General features: G+C 44.0%; 1 protein-coding gene across 2 annotated transcripts in view; it reads left to right on the top strand.

Annotated features, from left to right (window-relative positions):
• The first annotated feature begins 15,772 nt into the window (after positions 1-15,772).
• Positions 15,773-19,398, top strand: part of Raf1 (Raf-1 proto-oncogene, serine/threonine kinase) — a 60,620-nt gene continuing 56,994 nt past the window's right edge. Inside the window, exon 1 of one of the 2 annotated variants that reach the window (XM_032905868.1) lies at positions 15,773-16,056. The gene's annotated coding sequence lies outside the window, so the exon portion shown is untranslated. The remainder of the gene's footprint in view (positions 16,057-19,398) is intronic. The other variant, XM_032905869.1, reaches the window with a different exon arrangement.

The raw sequence follows: 19,398 nt of genomic DNA on the forward strand, positions 1-19,398 counted from the left end.
CTCCACCTTTTGCTTTTCTCTTTTAGTAAAATGGAGATAATAATGCCACGCTTAGAAGAAAGTTGGAGGATTGATGCAGATGGCACATTTTAAAGATTCTGAATCATACAGGGTGGCCACCATGTCTGGTTTGCTGTGTTCTCTTTCTAACCAGTCTTTTAGGGTCACCTTTCAGTAACAACAACAACAACAACAACAACAACAACAGCAGCAGCAGCAGCAGCAGAACCGTGTGGTATTATGTGCCAGGCATTGTTCTAAATACTTTCCTTACACGAACAAGGCTTTTGCCATAGCAACCCAATGAAACAGACACTGTGTGACCCTTCTCTCACAGACAGGGACAACTGAGGCTCAGAGAACCACAAAAAATTTGGTTTTGTGGCCTAAGACTGTAGTCCCAGTCCTTGGGAGGTGAGGATAGGAGGATCAGGAATTCAAGGTCATCCTTAGGTACATAGGGCATTCGAAGCCAACCTGGGCTACAAGGGACCCTGACTCATACAAACAGAAAGGAACAACAGGTTAACACTTTACCCAGTGTCACACAGGCAGCAGGTGACAGATCCAGGTCTCAAAGCCACAGTCACACGTGGCTAACCACAAGCTATTGGTTCTTTCTTAATTATAGCTGGTTTCTTGACCCTTCCACAATGAGAGAACAAACACAGTCAGGACAGTTGCAACACTCTGGTACCACAAAGAATCTTAAAAGGTCAGCTAGCCTCTTTGGCTTTAACCCTCTGCCTTTCCCAGGCCACAGTGCACACCTGGCTAGGTGTGGTGCAAGCCTGTTAACTTAGCACTGGAGAGGTGGAGGCAGAGCGATTAGAAGGAGTTTAAGGTCATCCTCAGCTACCTCACGAGTTCAAGGGCAGCCTGAGCTGCTTGAGACCCAGTATAAAAACAGGCAAATTAAAAACAATGAGGGGAGGGGGTGGAGAGATAGCTCAGTGGTTAAGAGCACTGACCGCTCTTCCAGAGGTCCTGAGTTCAATTCCCAGCAACCACATGGTGGCTCAGAACCATCTGTAATGAGATCAGATGCCCACTTCTGGTGTGTCTGAAGACAGCTACAGTGTACTTATATACAATAAAAAAAAAACAAAACAAAAAAAAAAAAAAACAATGGGGCTGGAGAGATGGCCGATAGCTTGGTGGTTAAGAGCATTGACTGCTCTTGCAGAGGACCTGGGTTTGAGTTCCTACACACCTGGCAGTAACAGGGAGACAGATGCCCTCTTCTGGCCTCCTTGGGTACCACACACATGTGTTACACATACAGGCAAACACAGGCGTAAAAAGAAATGAATAAAGAAGCAGCAACAGGGGTTGGGGATTTAGCTCAGTGGTTAGAGCGCTTGCCTAGAAAGCGCAAGGCCCTGGGTTCGGTCCCCAGCTCCGGAAAAAAAAAAAAAAAAAAAGAAGAAGAAGCAACAAAGAAGAATACTTTAAAAAGATGGACATGGGGGTCAGGAGGAAAGCGCTTGCCCAGATCTCCAGGTCCTGGTTTCCATCTCCAGCACCAAACACGAATGTTTAATTGATGTTGACTTGGAAGTGGGGGTGAGGTGGAGGGTGTGTGTGTGTGGGGTGGCTTCAGGGTCTCATGATGTGTTTTCTCCTATAATGATGCTGCTGATCTTTTCGTGTTTGATATTTTATGCTCCCTCTATGACCTCTTCATCCCTCACTGCCAGGGTCCTGCCCAGCCTCAGGGGAACGAGCTGAGGTGGAACACAGAGTTGGACAAAGGCCAAAAGACTGATGATCTCCAGCCTTTTAACTCTCTCTGACTGGACTGGGTATTAGAAACCGATGGCTTCTGGGAACCTAACACTCCCTTGCTTATTCTGTGGCTGGAAACCACTGGCATCTTTCTTCTTTAACTCTCTGTTGCTTTATTTTTATTTTATAAATCTCCGTGCTTTATTTTTAATTTATAATTCTCTGTGTTTTATTCAACCCTGGAGACTTAACTCTTTCTTACTGTTCTGTGCTTCAATAAGCTCTAAAACTTAACGTTTTATGCTTAAAAAAGTGCTAGGGAAGCAACTGTATCTCTCTCATTGCTTGTGGTTAAATAAGCACTAATATCTGGAAGTTAACACATGCTGTTTAGCAGGAGGGGGATAAGTAAAAGGATTTATTGCTAGTCCTTTCTCTCACTGGCCAGGTGAGAAGCTTGGAGCTAGTAAACTCTTTTTGAACCAGAGAGAAAAAGGAAAGAAAGGAAGTCACTCACACAGATAACACATACACCAGGTGAAGTGGAGAATGGCTGTACCACATTATTATTATTATTATTATTATTATTATTATTATTATTATTATTATTACTTTCTGCCCTTTTATAGCTTAAAAAGTTCTCTATGTGAGAAAAAATTACCTCATAGATAAAATATTAAAAGGGGAGTTACAGAAGAATATCAGTAACAAGTTCAATGCAGTATTTCATTCTGTAAGCTCATTATAAGTTCAAAGCAACAGTTTTCACACGGCCTTGCCTTATCATAGTGCACACCTGTAGCTTCATCCTTGGACCTGAATGATTTTTCTTGAACACAGATTTATCCCAAGCCTCTTTCTCTTTTTAGTGTAATTATGAAAGCTCATTCTATCTATTATTATGCAGCCTTTACTTACTATTATGAGGAGTGGGTACATTCTATTCTTCATTCTGACTTTGTTACATCTTTCTAGCAAAACAACTAAAACCATATCTTAAAACCTTTTTTAAAGATTATTTGAATTAAATCAAGAATTCTGTAAAAACAAATTAATTCCTCTAAATGGTATTAATTCATGAAAGTTCATCTTTATGTTGTTCTGCAGGAAATTTGCTTGATAAAATGGGCTAACGCCTAGGAATCCTTAGACTAGGGAATAGTGACAGGAGAGGCATACCAGCTGCAAGAAGCAATTCTGAGGTGAAGTCTCTTGAGACCTTGTCTCTCAGAGCTCACCCATCTTAGGTCATGCAAAAAAAGTAGGCCACCTTCAGGAAGGTCACCTGCTAGCCTTGGTCTCTCCTAGATGGCTCCTGTCACCCTATATCACTGGGTGTTGAACTCAGGTTCAAGATGTCAGGTAAGCAAGCTCTCTTCCAGTAAGGTACATTCTCAGTCCTTCCTCTTTTTACTATTTTTTTTTTCTAGTAGGTTCTAGTTTCTGACTGATATTTGGAGCTCTTCTGTTGAAGAAATAAATCCTTCATAAAGAATTGAATTGCTGCTGCTCTTGTTTATCTCCATGTGTGTTTTTGTTGTTTTTTGTTTTTTGTTTTTTGTTTGTTTGTTTTTTTGTTTTTTTCAGTGTCTCACCATATAACCCTGGCTGAGCTAAAATTCAATCAGCCTACCTCTCCTCTGGAGGAAAGGCACATACCACCACTCCTGGTCCTGGAAATTTTGTTTTTATTTTGAGGAGAGCTGGAACACAGTCCTACCACAACTATACAGTTGAGTTGAGCAAACTGCAGGGTTCAGTACATCCCGAGTGGAATGGATGGATGAGCTTCAGGCTAGAAAAACCTTATTTATTTATTTTATGGGCACTTGTGTTTTATCTGCATGTATGTCTGTGCATCATGGGCATATCTTGTACCTGAGGAAGTCCGAAGAGGGTGTTGGATCCCCTGAGACTGAAGTCATGGATGGTTGTGAGCCACCATGTGAGAGCTAGGAGTTGAACCCGAGTCTTCTGCAGGAGCATCGAGTGTTCATAATCAATGAGCCATCTTTCCAGCCCCCACACCAAATGGTATCTCTTTGCTATGTATGCTGCACGTTTTAAAAATCATTTGGCTTTTGAGCGTATTTAAGGTATCTTGAAAGTTGACTTCAAAAATATTTTTTTCATTTTTTTATCTTTATTAACTTGAGTATTTCTTATTTACATTTCGATTATTATTCCCCTTCCCGGTTTCTGGGCCAACATCCCCCTAACCCCTCCCCCTCCCCTTCTATATGGGCTTCCCTCCCCATCCTCCCCCCATTACCCCCCTCCCCCCAACAATCACGTTCATTGGGGGTTCAGTCTTGGCAGGACCAAGGGCTTCCCCTTCCACTGGTGCCCTTACTAGGCTATTCATTGCTACCTATGAGGTTGGAGCCCAGGGTCAGTCCATGTATAGTCTTTGGGTAGTGGCTTAGTCCCTGAAAGCTCTAAAAATATTTTAATTATGGATAAGTATGTATTTAACACTCCAGAGGTACAAGCAAGTGGATTTCTGTGAGTTTGCAGCCAACCTGGGATACATAGAGAGTTGCAGGCCACCCAGGGAAATATGGTAAGACTTTATCTAAAACAAAAACAAAACAAATAATAACAACCCTTTAGTTTTTTATTTTATGGGCATCAGTGTTTTACCTATATGTCTCTGTACCACATGCAAGCCTGATACCTACATAGGCCAGAAGACAGCATTAGATCTTTTGGAAGTAAATTTACAGATGGTTATGAGTCACCATGTGTGTGCTGGGAATTGATCTTGGGTTCAGTGGGTGCAAGTACTTGCCTATGATCTAAGTTTGGTCCCTGGAACCCACAAAGTAGAAGAGAATCAAGTCCCACAAGTCATCCTCTGACCTCCACAGGCATGCTGAGGCATGCACAAAGGCACACTGACACACACACACACACACACACACACACATACACACACACACAGAAGTACATGTAATAATAAAATTGTTTCTATGAGGATTTAGCTTAGTGTTTGAGCATGCTTAAACTACGAAAGGGTTGTGTTTAAATTTCCAGCACCTATCCCTTCAAAAGCACTGTCCTCATGCCGCATTAACTGCCCGAAAAGTCATAAAACAGCTTAAAGATAAAAAGTCAAACCAAAGACGAGAATAAACATTTGCTTCAAACACAGATTAAAATACGTTAACTCACTGTCATGCAAAATATTTCATACATGTTGATAAGATAAAACCAGCAATACTTCATGGGCAAAGGTCATAAACAGATAAATCCTGCACAGGGAACACATACGTGGGAAAATACCCACTCCCATGACTAATCAAAGGCTTACAACTTTATTTTTATTTATTTATTTATTTTTTATTTTTTATTTTTTTTCCGGAGCTGAGGACCGAACCCAGGGCCTTGCGCTTGCTAGGCAAGCGCTCTACCACTGAGCTAAATCCCCAACCCCCAAAGGCTTACAACTTAAAACATAATAAAGAGCTTTCACTTTTTGGATCACCAATAGAAATCATTTTTAATAGTTTGGGCTGCCAGCAGTGTTTTGAGACCGACAGGCTCATGTGCAGCGGGTGGCAATCTGGCTGGTACCCTTAAGGAGACAGGTTAGCAACCCAGATCTAAGGCCATAAAAGGGTTTATACCAGTTGATCCAGTTATTCAGCTTCTCCATCTGTATTACATGAGAAAGGCTGTGGTACAGACAAGCTTTCTGAAAAGGTGAGAGAGGAGCGATGGTGGGGCTCTTCTTATCTCATTTCATTCCCTCTACAGATAAGGAAACCCCAGCTCTGCGGTGTTAGGTCTTTGTCAAGGTCTCGGGAATTTATCATGACCTGTGTGGTCCGGGTTACATGGCTTAGGGCTCTTGCTGAATGGGGGGCAGAACAGGGAACCTGCTATCAGGACAGCTGATCCATCGGTCAAACTTTGGGGTCAGTGATGGATCCCTAACAGTTTTTCAGCTCTGGGCTTTGACGGCTTTTTATTATTATACATGAATCCCAGGAAGTACAAGCAGGGAATGAGCAGAAACCAGTGACATACTTCATTTGCCCCATAGCCTTGGGGCTTCCAGTCAGGAGCAACTTTTGTTTTGAATTCGTTTAGAATATATTTGTATTTCCTTTGTTGTTGTTATTGTTGTGGGGCAGCAGTGCTAGTGGAGATCAGAGGATAACGTGAGCGGGTCCCTCCTTCCACCATAAAGGTCCTTGGGGTCAGACTCAGTTTGTTAGCCTTGGCAGCGAGAGTCTTTATCCACATCTTATTGACCCAATGTTCCTCTGTGTGTGTGTGTGTGTGTGTGTGTGTGTGTGTGTGTGTGTGTGTGTGTGTGTGTTATGTGTTGCTGGAGACTGAACCTTGGGCCTTGTACATGTTACAGCAAGTGCATGCCAGGTTTATGAAGTTCTGGGAATCAAACCAACAGTACAACTGAGCTACACCCCTAGTGCCCCCCTTCCCTACCTCTTTCTTCCTTTCTTAATTTTTTTTATTACTTTTGTTCCTCCTCTCCTCCTCTTCTTTCTCCTCCTCTTCCTCATTCTCCCCTTCAAAAGCTACTTTAATACAGGTTCTCAAATGCTTCAACTCCCATTCTAGCCTACCATCCAAAGGTAGGGGAGAAAAGATGTTAAATAGGACAAGGGGATGTGAATCTGTTTAGAAGTAGTTCTATGGGACAAAACCAATCTCCTTTGTCAGGATACCAGCAGTCTAGTTCAGTCGTGTCAAGATATCAACAATCTAGTTCAAAGAGTTTCACCAAACACAAATCAGCAGTGGCAGCACAATCCAGCAGAAACAGCCAGGCCTCCACTGAATTAGTATGAGTCAGCAGAACCAGCTAGAAAGGCAGGACAAGTTCCCTGCCTCAGCCTCTTTCAGTAAAGTAAAGATCAAGGAAGATTTGAGACGAATAAAGCATTGTACAGTCAGCTAGGCAAGCATAACCTGCTACAGTCTGTTGGGTCCTACTTATACTCTATCCAAACATCATGTGTCTTCTCCCAGGTCTTGCTTCAGCAAAACATCACGAGTCTGCATCACATGACACAACCAGAAATTTTCACTTTACTCCCCCTCTTTGTTTTTAGCCAGAATCTCACTACATTGTCCAGGATAGCCTTGAACTCTTTTTTTTTTTTTTAAAGATTTTATTTATTTACTGTATATATGTGAGTACACTGTAGCTATTTTCAGACACACCAGAAGAGGTAGCATCAGATCCCATTACAGATGGTTGTGAGCCATCATGTGGTTGCTGGGAATTGAACTCAGGACCTCTGGAAGAGCAGTCATTGCTCTTACCCACTGAGCCATCTCTCCAGCCCCAGCCTTGAACTCTTGATCTTCCCAACTCTGCTTTTCTTTTTCTTTTCTTTTTTTCTATAAGGAGGGGCAAGCAGCCCCCCCCTTTTTTTTTGGAGCTGGGGACCGAACCCAGGGCCTTGCGCTTGCTAGGCTAGGCAAGTGCTCTACCACTGAACTAAATCCCCAACCTCCCAACTCTGCTTTTCTAATGCTGGGATTTTAGACATATGACAATGAAAGACAACATCCAGCCAGACTTACACAGGCCTCCATTTTCCTTTCTTCCTTCTTCTTCTTCTTCTTCTTCTTCTTCTTCTTCTTCTTCTTCTTCTTCTTCTTCTTCTTCTTCTTCTTCTTCTTCTTCTTCCTCCTCCCCCCTCCCCCTCCTCCTCCCCCCCCTCCTCCTCCTCCTCTTCTCCCTCTCCCTCCTCCTCCTCTTCCTCCTCCTCCTCCTTCACAGGACACAGTGAGTCCCTGTAAGGCTGGGCATCTCAGCATCTTCAGCAGCTAGTTCAGTCTATGGCTTCCAGCAGGAAGTTCATGCTCAGTAAATGCTTGTTAAAATAACCTGTGTGGTGGCTATTCCTTTTTTTTCCTCCACCTTTATTAAATTGGGTATTTCTTATTTACATTTCAAATGTTATTCCCTTTCCCGGTTTCCAGGTCAACATCCCTCTAACCTCTCCCCTTCCCCTTCTATGTGGGTGTTCCCCTCTCCATCCTTCCCCCATTACCGCCCTCCCCCCAACAATCCCATTCACTGGGGGTCCAGCCTTGGCAGGGCCAAGGGCTTCCCCTTCCACTGGTGCCCCTACTAGGCTATTCATTGCTACCTATGAATTTGGAGCCCAGGGTCAGTCCATATATAATCTTTGGATAGTGGCTTAATCCTTGGGTGGTGGCTATTCCTGATAGTCAATTTGATTATATCTGGAATGAACTACAATTCAGAACTGGAGGGCACACCTGTGATCCAGATCTTGAGGCTGGAAGACACAAATTTCTGACCTGGATCTTGACATGGAGATCTTGAGGTATAGTGGCCATGAAAAGCTTAGGCCTAGGCAAGGTGGTATACACATTTAATCCCAGGAAACTGAGGCAAGGAGATCCCTGAGTTCAAGGTCAATCTGGGACAATGCAAGTTCCAGATCCAGGTATGGTGGTATGCATCGTAATTTGGGGCACACCTTCTGCTGGAGGCCTACATTAAGGACATTGGAAGAAGGAAGATTTGCCTCTTCTTTGCCTGCTTGCCCTTACGTGCCAGCACATCTGTTGGAACCTACTTCTACAGAAGACCAGCTGAAACAACTAGCCTGATGGGATTGAGCAACTACTAGATTCTTGGACTTCCCTCCATAGCTGCCCAACAAATGATTGAATCTCAGAAGAGACCTTGAACTTTGGACTTTTAACATTGTTGAGACTGCTATAGACTATGGAGGCTTTGGAAATTGGACTAAGTGTATTTTTTATTATGCTATGGTTAGGTATGGTCCCTGTAGAGTCGTGTGTTTGAACAAGCCTATGGGGACCAGGAAGTGGAAAGTGATGATTTGTCTGTCCTTGGCACAGGGAATGGCACTACTAGGAAATATGGCCTTGTTGGAGTAGGTCTGTCACTGTGGGCATTGGCTTTAATACCCCTATCCTAGCTGCCTAGAGGTGAGTCTCCTCATAGCAGCCTTCAGATGAAGATGTAGAACTCTCAGCTCTGCCTGAATCACGCCTGCCTGGATGCTGCCATGCTCCTGCCTTGATAATGGACTGAAACTTTGAACCTGTAAGCCAGCCCCAATTAAATATTGTCCTTATAAGACTTGTCATGGTCATGGTGTCTGCTCACAGCAGTAAGACCCTATGACAAGCTGGTTCCAGATAATGGAGAGCAGTATGAATCTGGGTGTGGTGGTGTGTGCTTGTAACTTAAGCACTTGGGAAGCTGAAGCAGGTGGATGAATGGAGTTCTTCACCAGTCTACCCCATCTGTAAAAAACAAAACAAAATCCAAACAAAAAGGGCTGAGCTGAAGAGTTGGCTCAGGGTTTAAGGACTCTTGCAGAGGACCAGGTTCCAGTCCCAGAACCTGGACAGCAGTTCACACTGCTTATTAAACTAGTTCTAGGGGATCCAACGCCATTTTCTGGCCTCCTTGAGCACCAGGGACTCACATGGTGCAGGTACATACATGTACACATAAAACATAAACAAATACATCTTTACAAAGGACAAGAAAGAAAACCAGTGTGCTGTTACATGCCTTCAATCCCAGAACCTGGAAGTAGAGGAAGGATTTACCGTTCAAGGCCACAGCTGATGGCATACCCAGCTGGAGGCCAGCCTGGATCACAGGGGACCCTGTCTCAAAAACCTCTACCTCTTATCCCGGAAGAAGAAAGTCTGATTGTTTGTGCAATTTCCAGCAAACATCAATACCAGCATGTCTTTGGCTCTGATTCTCTGGCTTTTGTCCCTGCACTGGAGCAGTCAACTAGAGCTAAAGAAGGACCATTTTAGATGTAGATGCTGGATAACAATAACAATGAAGTAACTTGAAAGGAAGGTTTTTTTGTCATCCAAGGGTTTAGTCATCCAATAAGCCTTGTTCTGTTTGCATTTCGCTAATAGAAGAAAGTGCACATTAGGGACCAACTGTATAATCAGTGCTACTCATTCTAGGTGCTGAGAGAGGCCTAAGACACTTCTTTTTTCTTCCTTACAGTTTTAAAGATTTATTTACTATATATAAGTACACTATATCTGTCTTCAGACACACCAGAAGAAGGCATGAGATCCCATTACAGATGGCTGTTGGGAAATTGGACTCAGGTCCTCTGGAAGAGCAGTCAGTGCTCTTAACCACTGGGCCATCTCTCCAGCCCTATCCTTCTTCCTTTTTAAAAAATACCTTGTATACTTTTAAATTTTTTTAAGTAGTAGGTATAAGATGATGATGGTGTACTTTGTTTTGTTATTGTAGATTTTTTTTCCTTTCGTGGTGCTTATGCATACTGAGTACATGTACAACCCTGAGCTCTGCCTTCAGTCTAAGGATGATACACAAATCATTTAATATTTAGCAAAGAAATGCCTTTAAATTCACACCCTCCCTTGCAACCTAAGGACAATTTGTGATGCTTTTTAAAACTTTTTTTTTTGAGGTCGTTTATTTTTATGAACATGGGTGTTTTGCCTGCATGTATGTATGTGCACACTCATGCAGTGTCTAAGGGGCAGAAAGAGGGCATCAGATCCCCTGGAACTGGAGTAACAGGGGGTTGTCAGCTCCCACATTGGTGCTAGAATCAAATTAATGTTCTCTGGAAGAACAGCAAGAGTCCTTAACAGAGGAGCCATCTCCCCTGTGATGCTCTTTGTTCATGATAATTAAAGGATTTCTTTGAAAATGCCCCTCATATGCATGGCTGACTCTATTTCCAAAGAGGGCTGCAGCCATCCCTCCTGCCCCATAGGAACTCAGCAACTTCACTAGAGAGTTGGTATCTTTGTTTCCTCTTTTAGATGGTGGGTATGCTTGTGACCATTTTATCCAGTCCAGAGACGGTAGGTGACTAGTTCACAAAGGACCAGGCTGCTTCTGCGCTGTGTGCTGGAGCTCTGCTCTCCCAAGTGACTTTAGATTGACTCCACGAACCATGGATGGTTGCGCATTCTGGGCCTGAGGGGAATGGATGCTGGGCTAGATAGATGACCCGTCCAAACTTCTGCTTGCATTTTTTCATTCCCTGCTCCAGGAGGCAATCTCCCACTGGATCATGGTGTGCTGCTCCCAGTACATCATCTAGCCAGCCATACTCTATGGTCTTCATTGTTTGGCTGGGCCTCCTGCCTTTCTGGAAAATTCCAATCCATCCTTGGATGAGCCCCACCCCTGTGGAGGCCTTCCTGAGCCACTGTTGCAGAGGCCATTGTTCCCCTCCTCCTCTGGTGCCCTCCCACTCACCTGGTGGGGTGACTGTTTATTTACATGGCTGTCTCTCTCCCAGCACCCAGCCCAGGCAGGGCCCACACTCCAAACTCATCTGTGACTAAAATTAACCTTACTGGCGAGGCAAGATGGCAAGGAAGGGCCAGGGTGTGGGTGTCAGACTGGTTATGACTCTGCCCTCTGTCCTCACCTTGCTGTCCTCATCACCTCCTGGCTCTTTGCTGTCAACATGCTTTCCTTTCTCCTGCCCCATATCATGGTCCTTGTATGTGTCCTTTCAGCTGCTTAAACGGTCTCTTCTTATCCTTAGTGCCTAGCCTAACCATCATCTAAGGGAGGTTATCCTGTCCTGAATCTCAGGCTGTACTCTCTTCCCACCTTTCCATCCCATCATCTTCTTCACTAGCGTTAGCCTCACAGGTACATGGCTTACTTGTTTGATGCTCATTTGTAATTAGTCCCTTTGAGGGACTTTGGCTTGCTCACTGCTATGAGCTCCTCTGGTGCCCTAACACAGAGTGGCAGGGCATATACTTGGCATTACATAGGTACTTAAGATGGGGTTTTCTCTATGTAGCCCAGGCTGGTCTGAACTTTTGGTCTTCCTACCTCAGCTTCCTGAGTGTTGAGACTATAGTTACGCACCATCACCGCTGGACTTTCCTCTGATCTTTAGCTGAAGGAAGCAAGGAGAAACGAATGGGTCCTAATCTCTGCTCCACGCTTTACCGTCTTTGTGTCCTTGTGTTGATTACAGTCTGTGAAGGATCCGAGGCCTTTCATTGGCTGTGTGTTGGAGAGTCTGGAAACATGCACGAAAGATGAGAGGATTTCATACATGACAGATACCGTTTATTTTGCTTCTTTCATCTCAAAAGTAATCATTTTGTGTTTGTTGTTTTAGATTTTATATGAAGGTGGCTGAAGAGGTCAGCAGAGGGTGTTGGCTCCCCTGGAACTGAAGTTATGGATGGTTCTGAGCCGCCATGTTGGTACAGGGAAAGCCCAGGTCCTCTATGTGAATAGCAAAACTCTTTACCTGCTGAGCAGGTTCTCCAGCACCTTAAACATACTCTTACCGGGGTTGGGGATTTAGCTCAGTGGTAGAGTGCTTGCCTAGGAAGCACTAAGGCCCTGGGTTCGGTCCCCAGCTCCGAAAAAAAGAGCCAAGAAAAAAAAAAACAAAAAAAACACAAACTCTTACCAGGCTTAACGTGTGCAGCCTCTTCTAAAAGAAATCTCACTGAGCTATAACAAAAAAGAAAAGGCTATCCATATCAATTTTCACATCGAAACACATCTGAGTTGCAGCTTCTGAACTTGAGAATGTCCTAATACCAGGAAAGTCGACTTTAGCCTCCCCTCTCCCCCTGCTTCCACAACATCTCCATTTTTTCCTTTCCTGATCCACCACCACCTATTAATTTTTCAGACTATTTATCAGCCCCGACTCCCATACAGCTCCTTTTGCAAGCGTTACCAAATTAACTCCAGCATGCCTACCAACAAACTAGGTCTCCAAGGTGGGAGACGTGCAATCCATCAGGATGTAAAATGTTTCCCCAAATTCCACTCTTAGATATACACTCCAGAAAATGAAAAATGAGGATCTAGAGAGATGGTTCAGTGGCTAAGGGCGTGTGTTTCTCTTGTGGAGGAACTGAGTTCTACTCCTAGCGCCCACGAACACAGCTCAAATTGGGTGGCTCACACCACCTGGCTCCAAAAGATTCAACGTCCTCTTCTAGATCCCGTAGACACCTGCATTAACATGCACATGCCACTGCTCTTACCATAGACACACAATTAAAAATAATCCTTAAACAAAACAAGTACTTAGCCAGGAGCACACCTTTAATTCCAGCACTCCAGAAGCCGGGGCTGACAAATCTCTCTGAGTTTCAGGCCAGCTTGGTTTTCATAATGACTTTCAGTCCTGCCAGGACTACATAGTGAAAGCTTGTCTCAAAAATCAAGTAAAAACCAAACCAAACCAAACCAAACAAAAAAACAAAAAACAAAAAACCAAAAACAAAAAACAAAACAAAACAAAAAAACCCAAAAAACAACAACAAAAAACCCAACCAACAAACAAATAAAAAAAAAATCCTCAAGCAAGTACATATAATACTCTTTCTAGCACCACCATTCACTGTAGTTATAATGGTGAATCCTGACTGCCAATTTCACAGGCTCCAGGGTCTCTTAACCTGTGGGTCCTGACCCCCTTCTCTTTCACCATCTAAGATCATAAAAAACCACACATATTTACACAATGATTCGTAACAGTAGCAAAATTACAGTTATGATGTAGCAATGAAACTAATTTTATGACTGGGGTCACCACAACATGAACTATTTTAAAGGGTCACAGCATTTGGAAGGGTGACAACCACTGCTGTAGGTCTCACCTAGGAGACACATTTCTGGGTGTGTCTTCCAGGGAGCTTCTAGATCAGGTTAACTGATATCAGAAGACCCATCCTAAAAGTGACATAATCTGTGCACACAGTGTGTGTGTGTGTGTGTGTGTGTGTGTGTGTGTGTGTGTGTGTGTGTGTGTATGTCTCAGACTGAAGAAAAGAAAATCAAAAGGAGCAGTGAGCTAAGGCCTGTGTCTCTATTCTGACCTTCTGACCTGCAGGCGTGAAAGCCATCAGCCTCCATCTCCTGCCATCCTGCCATCATGACTTTCCTACCGTGATAAACTGTGTCCTTTAACCGTCAGCCAAAATAAGCCTGTTCCTTCTATATTATTATTATTATTATTATTATTATTATTATTATTATTATTATTATTATATCTATTTATGCGTATGAACATTTTGCTTGCATTATATCTGCACTATGTGATTGGTACACAGAGAGATCAGGAAAGGGCATTGGATTCTCTGCAACTGGAGTTATGGGTGGTTGTGACTACCATGTGGGTGTTGAGAATTGAACCTAAGTTGTCTGCAACAGTAGCTGGTGCTCTAACCACTGTTCTTTGGGCCAACTTACTTTCTTTCTTTCTTTCTTTCTTTCTTTCTTTCTTTCTTTCTTTCTTTCTTTCTTTCTTTCTTTCTTTTCTTCCTTTTTTTAACCGTGTACTTGTCCAGTCCACTATTTTGTCACAGAAATCAGAAAAGTAACCAGTACAAAGGCCAAAAGATGGAAAGAACATAAACTTCCATCGTTATCCTAGACAGAAAATCTGGTGCAAACTTACAATGAAATAGTTTAGCCCTAAAGAGGACTGAAACAGGCTAAGTGGAAAGACTTAAATCATAAAAGGACCCATACTTTATAAATATCCACACATACACGATAATCTAGAAGTCTGTAGTAGCAAAATGAGTATTCTCGGTTGCTGGGGGTAGGAAGCTAGTGAGAAACTGCTTGGTAGGTAATTTTATTTCAGAGTAATGGAAATGTTTTGGAACTAAAGCTGTGGTTACACAACACTGTGAATGTACTAAATGTCAAGAGATGTTTACTTATAAATGGTTACTTAAAAAACTTGTATGTGTATTTGTAAATGCGGTTTGCAGGTTGAGCACGTAGCACTGGGTTCGAATCAAGGTCAGAGGATGACTTTCAGGAGTCTGTTCTCTCTTCCATCATGGCACCACCAGGTTTTACTCTGCAAACTTTTTACTGAGTCACCTTGCAGATACCAAATGGCTACTTTGAAAATACACAGAGGTAGAATGGGAGTCTGAGGTCAACCTCCAATTAAGAGGGAATCTGGCACATATCTTTAATTCCAGCACTCAGGAGGCAGAAACAGACCAATCTCTTTGGGTTCGAGGTCAGCCTGGTTTACAAAGTGAGTTCCAGGACAGACAGGGCTGTTAAACAAAGAAACCCTGTCTCGAAAAACCACAAATAAACAAAGAGATAAAAAAAATTGAGAACGTATTTCAAAGAGGGATTTAAAAAGAAAAAAGCACGTTGACAATGTCACATTGTCCTTTAGGTGTCTAGTCCACTGGGGTTGTACGAAGGCGCACAACAGGCTTCAGTTTTCCGTGGGCCATATTGGCGCATCAATTTTTTTTTTTTTTGGTTCTTTTTTTCGGAGCTGGGGACCGAACCCAGGGCCTTGCGCTTCCTAGGCAAGCGCTCTACCACTGAGCTAAATCCCCAACCCCTGGCGCATCAATTTTATTTTTTTTCTCCATCTTTATTAAATTGTTTTTTTGTTTTTTTGTTTTTTTTTTTTGAGACAGGGTCTCATGCAGCTCAGCATGGCTGTGAACTCCTGATCCTATTGCCTTTACTTTCCAAGCGCTGGGATTACAGGTGTGCAACACCATACTTTTAGTTTTTGGTCAATCTGGTGTACTACAGTGAACCCTCGATCTGCAATACAAATGTGGAACCTGAGGTTTAATATAGTATGAGGGCTTTCCCGCAAAACCCGTAAGCCGCCATTCTCCATGGATGTCAACTTCGGAAGGAAGCACCAAAGCTGGGCCCTGGGCTGTGTGTCATCTGGCGCGTCTGGTCCTCGGAGGGCCTCGCGGGTGGCCGGACCAAGGCTGCAGCCCACTACCGCTGGCCTCCGACCAGAAGCAGTTACTGTGCCTCCACAGGTTGAGCCCCGAAATGGCGGCCGCAGTACCGCGAGGGCCACGCCTCCAGAGGCGGGGCCAGATTCCAGGCCCGAGCGATAGATCCCCGAGCCAAGTTTTAAGCGGACAGCCGAGCTCAGGAGCTCGCGCAGAGGCAGTGAGTCCGCGGCGCCGCAGGTCGCCGAGACGAGTGTCGAGCGCAGGGCTAGCTCGCCGCCGCAGCCTGAGAGCGTCTTCATCGCGGGTGCTTGTTCCGCCATCTTAGATGGCGGGAGTTAGAACCGAGCGAGCTTGAAGCAGGAAGGCTTCTCTGCCGTTCTCCGCAGGCCCTCAGACGGGCCAGCTGGCCGAGCTTTGGGGCGCGTGCCCTGAGGCGCGGGGCGCTAGTGCAGCGATGCGGGGCCTTCCTGGGGCCCCGTCCCCCGGGCTGGGGACACGCCGAATGTGACCGCAACCCGTTCTCTCAACCACCGCTGTCGCTGCACTACGGGACCCGGCGCTGCCCGGCTCCCTCAGGTAGGCCGCAGGGCTGACGGTGCGGCCGCGGGGCGTAGGGTCCGCCAGGCCGCTGTCATCCTGGTGGCGGGTCGGTCGAGGGCTGGGTGTCATGGCCGGCGAGCCAGTTTCCACACCCCTGCTCAGATTTCCCAGTGTTTCTCGGAAATGTGCCAGCGCCACTCCGGTGCCCAGCGAGCATTCCTCATATTTTGGCAATGGGGAAAAAAAATCCTCCTAGAGCTGCCCAGTGTCTGGGTTGTCACTGGGATGGGCTCATTCTTTTTCTCTCGGGCCGCAGAAGTGGGGGGAGCCCGGCCTTGCACCTCCTCTCGGGCTGCTTCGCTTAAGTGACACCCTTTTAGGGAAGACGAGAAGAATCAGGGACGGCAGCGAGAAACGGGTCAGTGCCCCGTCACAAAGACGTGGGACCTCGCCCGGAGCTTCCAAATGGAAGGCCAGGGATGCTCGAGATTGGGAGCTGGACTGCCTTTTGTGTGAAGCGACAGCCTCCCAGGCTCTGCAGAGCCAGTGAAGGATGCGGAGTTGGGACACCACGGGAGGCGAGGTGGCCGTGTTCATTCATTGTTCTCTCTTTAGGGCCCAGGGTGTGCCTCTGGTTTTCATTCTTTGTTTGGAGGGACAGTCGGATCTCTTCTTTCCGGGTTGAGACGTGACCGGGTCTTGGGGAATGGGCCAGGTCTGTGTATAGAAGTGGGGAATGAATTCAGGGCACGTATGGATGCCTGCATTGCGTCCTGTGGGGTCTGTGGAGACTTAGCTCCCGGGGCGTGAAAACAATGCGCGGTGATAAGGCTTGTTTTCCCAAGTGTTCTTGGGATTTAGAACAGTTAGGTGCAGAATAGAGAAACCCAGAGGTTCCTTGCTTGCTTCTGCGCGGAGTTTGGAAGGACTGTTCGCTAGGTGAGGTAGCGGGGAGGACATTGTCAGCGGGGGAACAAACAGCTGGCACCAAGGCACAGGGGCGTAGCCTTCAGGAGTTAGGATGATTTTGGGGAGCAGTTAGTAAATGTGGGGTGCAGGTAGGCGGACGGCAGGGTCTAAAAGGAAAATTGACAGTTGCGAAGGTTCTGTGTGATGGATAGTGAACTAGTTCGTTTGTTAATTAACTTCATGTTGTGAATTTTTAGTTCTTGCGGGTTGCTGCTTTGCTCCCCTCCTGCTATGGTAGTGAACAAGATTTACCTTGTTAAGTCTAGCTAACCAGTTTTGGTAATTGATAGGAAATGTTTAGTGCTTTTTCACTGGTTCTTCTTCAGAGATACTCTTGCAGCTTTTTCTAAGGTTATACCTGCCTTCAAAAATACTGAGGTCATAAACATATTCTTTACTAACTCCTGAGTTTTAAATCGCTGCTGACCACGTAAACACACGTTCCCCAAACGTATAGAATTTGGCAGATTATAGAAAACACCTGGAAAAGTGTAGCATGAAAGTATTTTTTAATGAATCCTATTTATGTAGTAGACTTTTCTTTAGACTGAGTTTCCAGGTTGCAGCTTTGTTAAGTCTCCAGCCCCATGAACATTTTATTTTGTAATTCTAATAAAATAGCTAATTTGATTAAGGCTTATGCTGAAGTAGCTATTTAGAAGTGAAGAGACATCAGGGGCAGTTTCCAAAACTTTGGTGTTGTGAACCACTGAAAAACACTGAGGTTCTTTTGATTTGTTTTTACTCTTATCACTTCAAGGGCTAAGTAAGCTGTTTAAAATCCAGCAGCAACATTTGACCTAGCTGAGACTGGATACTTGGAAAAATAAACCTGCTGATGTTTCTGTTCGAAGGCTTATCTTCAGGTCTGCAAGGCTGGGATTGTGCCCTGAAGTGGGATCAGGCAGCTTTGTTAAGGTCTTGTCAATAGTTGAAAGGACCTTGTATGCCTGTGAAGTAGAGGCTTGACTGAAAGGCTTTTGAATGCATTTTAAGGGATTTGGCCCAGTAGTAAAAAGACTGAGAACCTTTCACTTATGACAAAAAGTATCCAAAAATTAAGAATGACACTGCATTACAGCTGCTCTGAACCCACTTGGTTTTGGCTTCAAGTCAATTTTCTCTGATGATTAAACTACTTGACAGTTTTAGGAAGTTAATTTGATATTTGCAGAAGCACTAAGTATTTTTAATGGAAATACAATGACTAACTTCAAATTGCTCTTTTAGAAAGTCTATTAGTGAATGTTTGATTATTTAATGTTAAAATTCAGACAAAACTTCTTTACCTACCTGCTACCTAAAACCATGAGAGAATGCTTTGGCTTGCCCGTTAGCAACATGCCCCAATGTTGACTTGCAGATCAGAATTTAAATATTGTCTCTGAAAGACAGTGAACAAATGTAACAGTGAGAGGGGTTATGAAACCATACAAATCAGGCTTCAACTTAAAATGTTGTTTTATTTTTCTAAAGTTGAAACTAGACCATAAAAAATCAGGGTCTCCCACTCTTGAAAAATCAGAAATGTTGGGTTCTGTTTTTCTTTCTTTCTTTTCTTTCTTTTTTTCTTCTGTTGGCTGGATCTCACTGTTTAGTCCTTGGATGACCTGGAACTTACTACGTGGACCAGGTTAGCTTTGAACTCACAGAGATTCCCGTGCCTCTGCCTCCCAACTGTTGTGATTAAAGGTGTAGATTCTTTAGGAAGAGGTTGTTGAGTTTTTGTTTTTGTTTTTTTTTAATATGTACACATATGGATGGGTGAACTTGCTAATTGTTTATCCAGTGGGCTCAAAATATAACACTAAATATTTATGTTAAGATTCTACTGATATGGGGTAGGTCTAAATTCTTGTCTGTAATCCTATGATAGTAATGTCAGATTCTTTTATTTTGGTCTTCAAAGTTGTGAGTAAAAAGTCTTTAATTGCTTGTTAAAATTGACACTTTTAATTTTTGTAGTGTTTGTGTCATTCTGTTATTTCTTTGCTCCCAGATTATTTGTGTAGCTCTCAATGATTTAATTTTAGTTTTTAAAATTTTAATTATATATGTATGGATATTTTGCCTGCATATATGTCTGTGAACCACATATATGCCCGGTGCCTTGGAGGTCAGAAGTGGGCATCATGGTCTGGAATTGAGGATACAAACAGTTGTGAGCTAGCATGTGGGTTAGGATACGGGAAACTGAAACCAGGTCTTTTGCAAGATCTACTCTTAACTACTGATTCATCTCTCTAGCCCCTTTATGGTGATTGTTTTTATTTTATTTTGTTATTCACTTGTGTTTTTACTTTCATTGTACACATGTGTATGCTTGCGTGCCTGAGTGTATATGCATCACTGCGTGCAGTGTCAGTGGAGGTCGGAAGAGGGATCGGAGCCTCTGGAGTTGGAATTACA

The sequence above is a fragment of the Rattus rattus genome, chromosome 6 (genome assembly GCF_011064425.1).
Source record: "Rattus rattus isolate New Zealand chromosome 6, Rrattus_CSIRO_v1, whole genome shotgun sequence".
NCBI classification, from domain to species: Eukaryota; Metazoa; Chordata; class Mammalia; order Rodentia; family Muridae; genus Rattus; species Rattus rattus.